At 38.9% G+C, this 12,748-nt stretch overlaps 1 protein-coding gene across 3 annotated transcripts in view; it reads right to left on the reverse strand.

The window, feature by feature from the left end:
- Positions 1-12,748, reverse strand: part of SIK2 (salt inducible kinase 2) — a 127,725-nt gene that overhangs the window by 31,252 nt on the left and 83,725 nt on the right. The gene's annotated exons all lie outside the window — the stretch shown is intronic.

A 12,748-nucleotide genomic window follows, 5' to 3' on the forward strand; every position in this document is an offset into this window, starting at 1 on the left:
TGAGACTAAGAATGTAGAATGCCTGGAGCACAGCAGATTTGAAGTGTCAGCTACCAAAGCCATCATTACCAATTACTGCCTTTCAGAGAAAAGGGTCCTGAGAAAATACACAGGAAGGGTAAAGACAGTGCGGAGAAGCTTAAGGGTTCATGACAGAAAAGATGGTGCATGTGGGGAAAGAGATGGTGCATCTAAACCTGGTGGAACACAGCTGTGGCCTGTCCTTGGCATCCAGGAGTACGAGGCGACGAGAACACCTCCCTCCACAACGTAACTGCAGTTCAGTCCTATGCTCGGCTTTCCAAAATGACTGTCAGAGAGGTCTTATCTTCTCAATTCCACCTGTAGGACTAACCACTCACATCACATCACAACCCATGTGTCCATACTGATAGGTGTTTCTAATTTTCTAGAAAAACTATACTCTCAAACGATCCAAGGACTAGATGTTCAAATAACATTTAAAGAGGAAAATGTTACTTTCATTCACAGAAAAGCCCAAGAAGCTCTGGGAAGTGTGTTTGGAGATCATGAAATAGGTCCAATAATTGCTGTACTTTAAACCGTAATCACAGGATGAGTTTTAGCACATGTAAGTTGAGAATACTCTCTAAATAGCACTGGAACGTTTTAACGTCTCCCAGAGCCATTCCAGAACGCCTTCATTCTGAACCTCCCCCGACTCTTGTAGAACGAACTCAAAGAGTGACTGGGACAGCAGTCTGTCAGGAAGGTGGCCTGGACTCTTTACTCCCCTAGGCTCTCTCACTGGACACTTCATAGGCAGGAAGAGAGCAAAAACTAGGAAAGCACCATGGTGCCTGTAGTAGCCTAGTCTCAACCTTGGCTGTACACATCTGGGACAAAGAAAGCGTCCTGTTACCTTAGAAGAAAAAAGGTACTAAACAGATGTTACTTCTATTTCCTGTAGGTAACTGAAGAAAACAGGAACTTGAGTCTGTAGGAACATTAAGAGAAGCACCGAAAGAAAATCAGGTTCATTAAAATTATTATAATAGCATTTATGTAGATGTCTTCTATAACCCTGTCAAAGCACTTAAATATTTTATTTGTAATCATCTGATGTATGGGTTAAGGAAAGCTTTGGAGTCAGGCAAATCTTGGGTTTTCCTCTTAGCTGTGTGATCTCGGGCAAATTACTTAATTTCTCAGAGCCTTGGTTTCCTCATTTGCAAAATGCGGACAATGTCTACACTTCACAAAGTTATTATGAGTAACATATACTCACAATAAGTGAGTATATGTAGATAAGTACACTTACATCATAAACAGAAAACATAATAATGCTTTAGGCATGCTATTGAAACAAAGCAGGTGCTCAATAAACAGTAGCCACTGAGTAAGCTACTCAACAGAAGAGAAGAATAGCAATTCTTCTTCTTGTTTTACTTATCTGTCTTCTCTATCAGACTAAACTCCTTGAGAGTAGAGAAGGGGGAAATGATATATGTCTGTTCCCCTAGGACTTAGTACGCTGTCAGCACACAGCAGCTGTTCAACAAAGGTTTGCTGAATGAATATGCTGTCATCGTGTCTTTTAAAAGTGGCAGAAGCTGACCTAAGCTCTCCTAAGATAATTTCTTCTTAGTAACCCCATGAGGTATCCTTATTTTAGGAAAGAGTGAGGGTAGAAAGTTAAGTACCTTGCTAGAGGTTACACTAAATTGCAGACTTACCAAGTCTGGCTACAGAGCTCTCACTGTTAACCACCTTTATGTCTTTCTCTGGTACAGTGATATGTAGCTATTTTTGAGCAGGTTAATAATTGTCAGGTTTAAGAAGTGGCAATGGGAAAACACTTAAAAATAAAAGCCTTTTTATTTCTTCACAGGAATCTGGACAATTTGCTTCATTCACAGTCTGCAGCTTTCTGCCTAAAAGCATATAGTGAAATGAGGGGCGAGCAAGAGGGATGAAGTATGAGAACGGCAGAGCTATGCAGGATTTTTTTCTTTAAAAATTTATTTATTATTTATTTGGCTGCTCCAGGTCTTTGTTGCCACGTGTGGGATCTTTAGTTGTGGCATGCGAACTCTTAGTTGCAGCATGTGGGATCTAGTTCCCTGACCAGGGATCAAACCCGGGCTCCCTGCATTGGGAGTGTGAAGTCTTAGCCACTGGACTACCAGGGAAGTCCCAGGATTTCTTTCTTATCACTATTTATTCATGTGAAATGGTTATTTAATGTTTCATCACACCAACCAAATTCATTGCTTCCTTCATTAAACATTTGAGTGCATACATGTGTCAACCACTGTGCAAACACAGAAGATAGTCTCATAACAACAGAGAATAATCAAAGACCCCACATTATCACCTGACTTTTGAAAAGCATTATGAAAACAGTCACATGGGCATTCCTCTCTATGCTAGACCCAGACCCAGCCTGGCTTTGCTGGAAAGGAAAGTTTAATGTCTAGTTTAATGTCTTCTCAAATGTTCTGATCTACAAGTTAATACCTCAAATGATGGCTGCTATGTCCCTCAGACACTTTTTTACTTCCTGTTTCTCTGTCATAGAATGTATGCCATGCTATGTTGGATTCACTTTGATAGTTTTAACTTTTAATTTCCAAATAGTTTTACAGAAGAGTTGCAACAATAAAGTGAGAATTCCCTATGCCCTTTATCCAACTTCCTCCCCTAATGTTAACATTTTACATAACTCTATTAGTAAAATTATCAAAACTAAGAAAGTAACACTGGGCTTCCTTGGTGGCGCAGTGGTTAAGAATCCGCCTGACAATGCAGGGGACACGGGTTCAAGCCCTGGTCCGGGAAGATCCCACAGGCCTCGGAGCAACTAAGCCTGTGCGCCACAACTACTGAGCCTGTGCTCTAGAGCCCATAAGCCAAGCTACTGAGCCGGCGCACCACAACTACTGAAGCCCGCACGCACCTACAGCCCTTGCTCTGCAACAAGATAAGCCACCGCAATGAGAAGCCCGTGCACCGCAACGAAGAGTAGCCCCCGCTCGCCGCAACTAGAGAAAGCCTGCGTGCAGCAACGAAGACCCAACACAGTCAAAAAAAAAAAAAGTAACACTGATTCAGTACTATTAATTAAACCATGGACTTCATTAAGATTTCGCCAGTGTTCTCTCTAACATCCTCTCTCACTGCAGGGTTCCACAATGCACTTAGTTGTCATGACTCCTTAGTCTTCTCTAATTTCTAATAGTTCCTCAGTCTCTCCTTGTCTTTCTTGACCATGACCAGTGCTGGTCAGGTATTTTGTAGACTGTCTCTCAGTTTGGGTTTGCTGGATGTTTTCTCATGATTAGATTAAAATGATTGCTTTTTGGGAAGAACATCACAGAGGTGAAGTGCTCTTCTCAGGGCATCATATGATGGGGTGCAGGTATTATGGCTTAATTATTGGTGGAGTTAACCTTGATCTGTGGATTAAGGTGGTGTCTTCTGGGTTACCCCATTATAAAGTTACTATTTTTCCCCTTGAGATTAATAAATAAATATTTTAAAGATATATTGAGTCTATATATACCCTGTTTCTCCTTAAACTTTCACCCATTAATTTAGCATTCGTAGGCAGATCTTGATTGCAGCAACGATTACTGTGGTGTTCTAATGGTGAGCTTTCATTTCCCTCATTCCTTCTACACTACAGTTATTAATTACAACTCTTCAAGAGTTGTCCCTTCTTCCCCTCTTATTTATTTACTCATTAAACTATTTGTTTATTTTTTACAATACTGTCATATTATATTCATCATAAGTATTTATTTTATTCTTTGGGTTATAATTCAATACTATTGTTATTTATTTTGATGCTTAAATAGTTCCAGCTTTGGCCACTAGGAGCTAATTCAGGTTGGCTCCTGTATCCTTTCAACATGCCCCCACCCTTATAAAATTTCATTTTAAGTATTTCCTTATCTCTTGGTACCAGATGTTCCAGGCTCATCTTGTACTTTCCTGCCCCATCCCATGAATTAACTGCTTTTCCAAGGAGCCCTGATTCCTTTTTTTTTTTTTTTTTTTTGCGGTACACGGGCCTCTCACTGTTGTGGCCTCTCCCCTTGCGGAGCACAGGTCCGGACGCGCAGGCTCAGCGGCCATGGCTCACGGGCCCAGCCGCTCCGCGGCACGTGGGATCCTCCTGGACGGGGGCACGAACCTGCGTCCCCTGCATCGGCAGGCGGACTCCCAACCACTGCGCCACCAGGGAAGCCCGCCCTGATTCCTTTTACAGAGGAATGGTATTTAGAAACCAAGACTAAGACCTAGATGTACTCACTGCAACTGGGCTGTCACTGAGTCTAGGCCCTGTCATCAAACAGAGGAAATATACATATGAATGCTTATCAGTGTACACACACACTCCTATATTTGTTTTTGTGCCTGTCTATATGTATATGTATTAAGAAAAAACAATAACCCATGAATTCATACTGATACTTCTCACTCCAATTCAGGGTTCAGACTAGCATTATTTTGATACTATTTTTATTCATACATGATCGACTAAACAACTCTGACAAAATTTTGAAGGTATAAAGAAGTTTTTTTCCTCTGCGGTAATTTGTCATTTGTATGGGAGTAATTGGTGGGAGTAATTGCTTGAACTCTCACTCATAACATACCTTGAATTTGTCAGATCAATCAAGATTTTCAACATTTCTTGAGCACAGCAGGGAAAAGACAAATCTTTCTCAAAGAACCTCTTAGCTTCACAATTTTAAGATATGAAATCATAAGAAGTTTTTGAAACAAGATGACAACTAGTCCTTCAACATGGTGTATGAATTATAATCAAATCCAAAAACCATTTATGTCTTGCCTACTTTGGACTAGGCATTACACACTTGGTATTTTTGTATATATTATCTCATTTAATCATGATGACAGCCGTGTGAGGTATGAATGTCCTTACCTTACAAAGGGGGAAACTGAAGCTGAAAGTAGTTAACTGAATTGCCCAAATATCTACAGCTGCAAGTAGCTTAGCCAGTATTCAAATACAGGGCCTTTGAACTCCAAGCCAGGTGTTCTTTTTTTTTTTTTTACTATACCACAGATGTTCTAAGAACGTCACTAGTCAGAGAAGTTGTTTTTATTTTTTTTGTTGTAAGGCCTCATAGTCAGAGAAGTTTAATCCAACTTAAAATTGGAGATAAGGCTGTTATAAACCCAGGAAAAATCCTTTACATTATATAGAAATGAGAGATTTTCTAATTTATCCCTCTGCTAGCAGAAGTCGACAAGTGAGGGCTTTCTCATCTCTACAATATTGAATGCTATGTTAAAAGCATCCTTAATAAATGAATGGGAATAATTAAGATGTTTGCAAAGTAAATGTCAAACATACACCTACATTCATTTTAGAAATCTATATTGATTTTAAGAATGTGTTAAAATAGACACATCTTGTCCTTTTCATGTGAAGATGATTTATGTTCCTATCCCTACAACGCTAAGGCATGTACTCCAAGTTTTTAGTTTAACGTTAGTTTTGAGATTTCCTGATATATCCATATTTTCTCACCTGGTTTCTGTGTGGCCTAAAATGTTGATAGAAGAGAGTGTTTGGGGTAGAGTCTCTAACCACATTAGTGTTGACTGACTCATGGAAATCAACTTGGCCTTAAAAGCTGAGTCTTCTAATTACCTCTTATCTAACTAGTAACAGACCATGGATATATTTGAAAACAGTATTAGAACTACTATTATTGTTTTCTGCTTTATATTTTGAAAGTGACTGACCTGAATCTTCCTGATAACAAAAATCAATTATTATTACTGTCGTCACTAAATCACATAAATTATCAGTGCCCAATCGTCATTAGCAAAGGGCTAACGTTTTAGGAATAACAGGGCCTTCCTTACACAGAGTAAATAAGCTGATTACTGTCTGATGGCAACAAAGCACATTAGTGAATACTGTCGGAGTGAAATAGATCAAACATTAGCATGCATACAAATCATCTGGGGAACCTGCTAAAATGCAGATTCTGATTCAGTAGGCCGAGGGGTGGGCTTGAGAGTCTGCACTTCTAACAGACATCCCAAGTGATGCTCATGCTGGTCCCCAGACCACTCTTCCAGTAGCCGGGAAATAAAGAATGAAACGGAGGTTTTGAAAAAGATACAGGTGTTAAACAGTTTGTCGCTGTTTATTGTTGCAAAATAATTATAATTACTAAATACTTTCAAGATTTAATATTTAAATAACAAAGACTAAATAGAAGTCGTTAGGTAAACAATTTAAGTCATTATTTTAAAAAGGAAAAAAGCAACCAAAACATTGAAAACCAGTCTTCAAGCTAAGAGAAAGTAAATGATTTCTAGGAATCAACACAACCAAGGCAATTTTTAATCTCCAGCAGTGTGTTATAATGTCTAATTTATAATTTTAAAAATCCTCCTACAGAGAAGCAGATGGTTTTAGGGTTAAATTTATCCTTGTTTCTAAAATTACCAGAATTCAGATATCCAGTCTTGCTGAAGAGTTACACATCTTTTGTAGTTATTATAATAGGAACGAAGAAGACAATTATGAGGAAATGAAAGCGGACAAATGAAAGGTAGTAGAGTGTGGAGACGGAGCTGACCCACTGCACAAACTGAATACCGATCAGCCAACGCTGACGTCACTGCATACCTTGTTGCCCACCAGCAAGAGGCCAGCTGCACAGTTTACTTCCAAACACCAGTCACTCCCTCCCTACCTGACAAGAGGACACAAGAACAATCATCACAGTTGAGATGAAATGTGATTCTGCTGACCACTGTGAGACATCTATTTGTTCAGTGAGAGAGTTCAGTGAGCTAAGAAGCAAGTAAACGCTCTTCCTCAGCCCAAAATGGAGTGGGGGAGGCGGAGGTGAAGAGGGGAAACACAAAACAAAAGGAAACAAAACCCTTTGAGCTGTCTTCCATATTCCAGGCTTAATGTGCGGCTAGTGCTAAGTAGGCTTGAAGGATAAAGACAAGGTCTCATTGTGTTTGCTGATGCAAAAGCTCTTTGCACATTTTACATAATACTAGTGGCAGGAGGATAACAAATGGAAGACTTTTAATAAATATTTCACTAACAAAACCTGCTTCAGCCTCTCCCACCCTTTTTTGGTTCCAGGGCACAAAACTAGAATTATATATACAGAAACCCTGTCTCAAGGTCTTCTAATAAGCAGGAAGGTTGTTAGAAGCAGTCATGAGAGATGATGGGCTACTCAGAGATCATAGGTCAATTCAGAAAGGAAGCATTCCTCTTGGGCTAAAGACAAGTGACTTGTGATGCACAGGTCAGATTAATCAGGCTTATATCACATTACTAATTACACTGAAGGTCCCTCCAAGGGAAAAAAAAAATTAATTTACATCAAGCAGAGACAATTTAGAATATAAATGATAAACTTTCCTTGTACCTCTGAGATTTGTATTAATAAGGCTTTAAACCTTGGTAATTAAAAAAAAAAAGACACGGTGGGGGGCTTATATGGCTATCAAACTTTTCAGAATTTGTTTTCACATGGAATCAATTATACACTGAATACAAATAATAGCTACCTTTTATGAGTGTTTACATGGTGCCAGGAACCTTAATTAACAATTTATTTGGGACTTCCCTGGTGGTCCAGTGGTAAGACTCCATGTTCCCAATGCAGGGGGCCTGGGTTCAATCCCTGGTCGGGGAACTAGATCCCGCATGTATGCCACAACTAAGAGTTCACATGCCACAACTAAGGAGCCCTCATGTTGCAACTAAGAGTCTGCATCCCGCAACTGAGAAGTCCACATGCTGCAACTGAGAAGTCTGCATGCCGAAACTAAGACCCAGCACAGCCAAAATAGATAAGTAAATAAATAAATATATTAAAAAACAAAACAAAAAGCCCCCAATTTATTTAACAAAATCTTAGCTAGCACTAACTATGTACCAGGCACTGTTCTAAGAACTTTGCAAATATTAACTAATAACCACTATGAGATATGAACTTCTGTCATTCCCTCTTAACTGATAAGGAAACTGAGGACAGAGAGGTTAGGTAATGTGTCCAAGGTCATGCAGCTAGTAAGTGCAGTGCCAGGGTTCAAATCCAGGTAGCCTGGCTCTAGAGCCCATAATCTTACCTATGACCTCTCTGTGTCTAACATTATCACTAATCCCTACAATGTTCCTGAGAAATGGATTAATCTCTGTTTAACAGATTTGGAAACCTAGGCTCAGTGAGGTTAATTAATCAGCCCAAGGTCACACAGCTACTAATGGCACAGCCAGAATTTGTACCAGTACTGTCTGATATCAAACTCCACATTCTTTATGAGAAGCCTTGTTTGAATTGTGATATTTTCTGAAAACCTCCTCCGAGTAATTCATACATATTAATTCTTATCTAAGTATTCATTATAAACATTTCAGATTAGGAAAGTTGAAGAATAAAACTAAATGTCCTTCATCTATTTACTCTCAAGTTAATGCCTAAATAGTCATAGCCAAAATAGCGTGGAGGAAACAGTACTACAATTATCAAAACCAATGAAAGGGACTTCCTTGGTGGTGCAGTGGTTAAGAATCCGCCTGCCAATGCAGGGGACATGGGTTCGAGCCTTGGTCCGGGAAGATCCCACATGCCACAGAGTAACTAAGCCTGTGTGCCACAACTACTGAAGCCCGCGCGCGCCTAGAGCCCGTGCTCTGCAACAAGAGAAGCTACCATAGTGAGAAGCCCGCGCACCGCAATGAACAGCAGCTCCCGCTTCACTGCAACTAGAGAAAGCCTGCACACAGCAACGAAGACCCAATGCAGCCAAAAATAAATAAATACATTTATATATAAAAAAAAAAACCTAATGAAAGCCAAAATTTCTTTGCATTCTGCCTCTTACTCTGAATATCCTAACACTCGTATTTTGCGATGGCTGTAGGTCTCATAATTGAGGCGATGAACACACACAGGTGTGGATGAATTCATGGCCCACCAGTGTCTGAAGTTTTTACCCGCTGGAGGAGCATAAATGAGAAGCTGATTTCAAAACCAAGTTTCTGTACTTATTAAAATGAACCACGTCTGATACTTCTATTCCATTTTCTGTCTTATAAACAGAGACAAATGTTTTAATTTAAATCTAGTTTTGGTTTGCACTTCTCTTCAACTTCAACATACAAGATGGTTAAAACAGTTCATTTATTCAGCCCATTTAGCAATTAAAGAGATCTTCATAAGCAGAATAAACAGAGATAGTATAATTTGAGAGAATAATTCTGTATTTTATTCTGAGGTTTTTCCATGGAGCCCCATCTTTCCTACATGTATTAGATTTCTTTAAAATTCAAGAAGAATCTTCAGAGATCAGAAGATGATATTTTTAAAGGGAAGCAGGGCCATAAAAAAGTTATAAAAATCTATGGATTAAAATAAATACCCTGGAGAAGTTCTTTTACAGCATTGGAACACATCTAAACTTCTGATGACATGTGGAATCCTCCATGATCTGGCTCTGCCTACCTGTCCAGGCTCTTTTCCTATCATTCCTCACTGGCACTTATGCTCCACTAGCCCTGGTCTGTAGTTTCCCTACACACTTTGAGTTCTCTGGGCTGCCTGCCTTTGCATGTGCTGATCCATTTGCCTGGAGCTGCCATCCCTACCTCACCCCCTCAACAAACTCTCCTCCTTTCTCCTTCTCTCCCCCAATCCCACCACAAATGCCTCCTTCTTAATCAAGTCTTAGCTAATAATTTCCCTGATTCTTCCCGGCAAGTTAGTCGTCCTCCCAGCCTCATAGCCTGTATGACAGTTATCTTTTTATGTTATATTTACTTAAAGGTCTGGTTCTGGATTAACTCCTTAAGGTAAGGGCAGAGTTGAGTGTTTTTGTATTGCTGTTGTTTTTGTCTTGAAATATTTGAATCTCCAGGATTTAGCCCAGGAGCATAGTAGATACTTAATAAACATTTGCTAAAATTTGGGGTAAATGGTGGTGAGGATGACAGCGAAAAAAATGTGGGCAATAAGAAATTTGAACACTTAGCTATACTGTGTGTACATGTATGTGTGTGTGTGTATCTACTTGTGAGATATGGAATTAAGGACACTAAATGTATAAATATAGAATGATGGAACCCAAAATTCAGTTAGTGAGTACTCCTTGAGGAATAACTGACAAACAATGTTTAGAAAATACAACATGGTGCAGTGGAAGAAGCCAGATACTGTGGTCAGAGAGATCTAGGCTTGAATTCCAGGTCTGCTACTTATTATCTGAATTGCCTTAGGAAGTTATGTAATCTCTTTGTGTTTCAGTTTTTTCATCTGAAAACAGAGTACCTGCAAATAATGAAGGCTCAATAAATGTTAGCTGTGATACTAGCTTAACCAGAGAGAACAACTTTAGGTCTCTGAGATTTTACCTGTCTTCTAGATAAAAATTAGAAGGCCTTGAATTTCAGATATTCAAAAATAAAAATAGCAAAAACAAACAAATAATTAGATTTCACATAATGACAGAAATACTGGGTTTATCTACCTATACTATAGGCTAGAATTATAGAAGACATTATTACAGCCAGGCAAAACTTGGTTATAACCTTAATGGAATGTTCTGCATATTTTGTTTGCAAGGTTTTTTGATGTTCTATTTTGACACTGTAATTCCTATAGCATATGACTCCCACCTCTAACCTTTCTTTCTCTGCCTGAAATGACTCCCAGAACTCCTTTAAGGTATTGTTTTTGGTGAAAGTTTTGTTTTGGCAATAAAGGAATGTAAAGGTGAAGCAGGGGTTTCCCCTTCTTTCTACAAAGTAAAGAACTTCAAAAAAACAAGAGTCCTCTCTGAGAAGGACAATTTTAGGGCAGCTGATGCTTTCAAGGAGAAGTAAACAAAAAATTACAGTGAAGTGCACTACGGAAAGTTTGCAAAAAGGAGTGAAATGAATGAGACCAATGGAAGGGCCAAAAGAAGAAGGAAAACTGGGAGAAATGAACACACATTATAAATTACAGAAACACTAATACTGTATTTTTAAAACAAAAAAGATAAATCAGTATAAATCTTCATATATAATGCGAATGTAGCAAATTAACTTAAAAAACAGTCTTATTCAGGCAATTCCATTAGGAAAAAAAAAATCACAGACTACAGAATGAAAAATCCATTACTTCCCTGAAACAAATGTGACATTGGCGTTTAAAATTAATTATTAAAATTAAAGTAAGTAAAAGTTAAAGTAAAAATTACTTGCCTTCTCTAAAATGCCCAAGTTGAAAATGAATGATAAATGGCATAGAAATAAACCAGTTAAATGTACAAATCAGAGGCTTTTCACTTATATTTTATACCACAGTGCAGCAAACTAAGGCAGTTGTTTTCTCCCTAAACTTAGTGAGTCCAGTGAGTATCCAACCTAGCTAGTCAACCACTTCTTGGTCAGCTTCTCTCATGTGGATGCCTCTGTCCCTCTTTAATACCCTAAGACAAAACACCACCGCTTACAACTTTGCTAAGCTTTTGCTCTGTGCCCCTTATTTTCTTCCAAACCCTAACCAGAATAAATCTCTCTCTCTCCTTCCCACACCTACAACCTCTACTGCTGTACTCTAGCACACACCCACATTTTCTTAATTGGACTACTGCATTAGGTTCCTGATTAGTCTTCCTGTCTTCAGTCTCACCCCCATCTCCCACCTATCTTCACTCTGTGGCCAGAGAGACATCTTTCTAACATGCAAATCTAATCATCTTGTCCCAGTCCCACTTCATCTCCATCCCCGCCTTAAAATTTCCAATAGGCTATCTCCCTATTACCTACAGAATAAACTCTAAAATCTTTTTCATGGCCTTCAAGACCTTTCATATTCTGATCTTCGCCTACGTGCTCTTCCTGTATCAATCCCCCATAACTACAGATCTTACATTTAACTAATATTGAGCAATGGTTCCCCACCATTACAATTTCAATCTCTTTCTCTCTCTTGTACCTGTGGTTATTTACACAGTTCACCTGTCCTACTTCTGTTTACCTCCCTGGCAAGCTTCTAACTCATCTCTCAAGCCTAGTTCAAAGAGTTCCTTCTTTGTGCAGCTTCCTGACTTCTCAGATAGACTGATGTTCCTACATCTATATTCCTATTGCACTCTGTACATATATTTTTTGGCAACTATTATATTGTATTTTCATTATTCTTATTTCCGCACCAGACTTTTAAGATCACAGGAAATGACTTTTTGATTTGTATCCTTAGTACCTAGCATAGCACAGTACCTGACACATAAATATTTATTGACTGAATGAGAGTTTTGACCATGTGAAAAAGGAAACTTGGAATATAAAATATTTATAAAAGATTTTGCGAATTGTGAAAAGGGTAGGAGGAAAACTAGCAAAATAATCCTTAGTCTCCATGTTATAAATCAAAACCGTATTGTATCAGAAGAAGGCAAGGTGCTTCTCATTCTACTGCCATTACCTCCTTTGTCATTCTTCTGTCTACAATCTCTTTGCAGCCACCAGTCATAATTAAGAGAGCAGGGTAGAGCACCAGCAACCTATGCTACTCCTCCAGCCCTATCAGCCCCTCCAATCATCACACACTCAGTGGAGTGCCACAAAGGGGCCTGAACACAAATCAGACTGAGGATACAAATCAGACCCCAGTCGTAGTCCTGCCACGGTGTGCGTCGATAAGGAACTTATTTCCCTTACTTTTCATTATTACACATAGGACTAAGGAAATGAATAAAATACATTCTGAGAGAGCTT

This window comes from Leucopleurus acutus, assembly GCF_964270905.1.
Source record: "Leucopleurus acutus genome assembly, chromosome: 8".
NCBI classification, from domain to species: domain Eukaryota; kingdom Metazoa; phylum Chordata; class Mammalia; order Artiodactyla; family Delphinidae; genus Leucopleurus; species Leucopleurus acutus.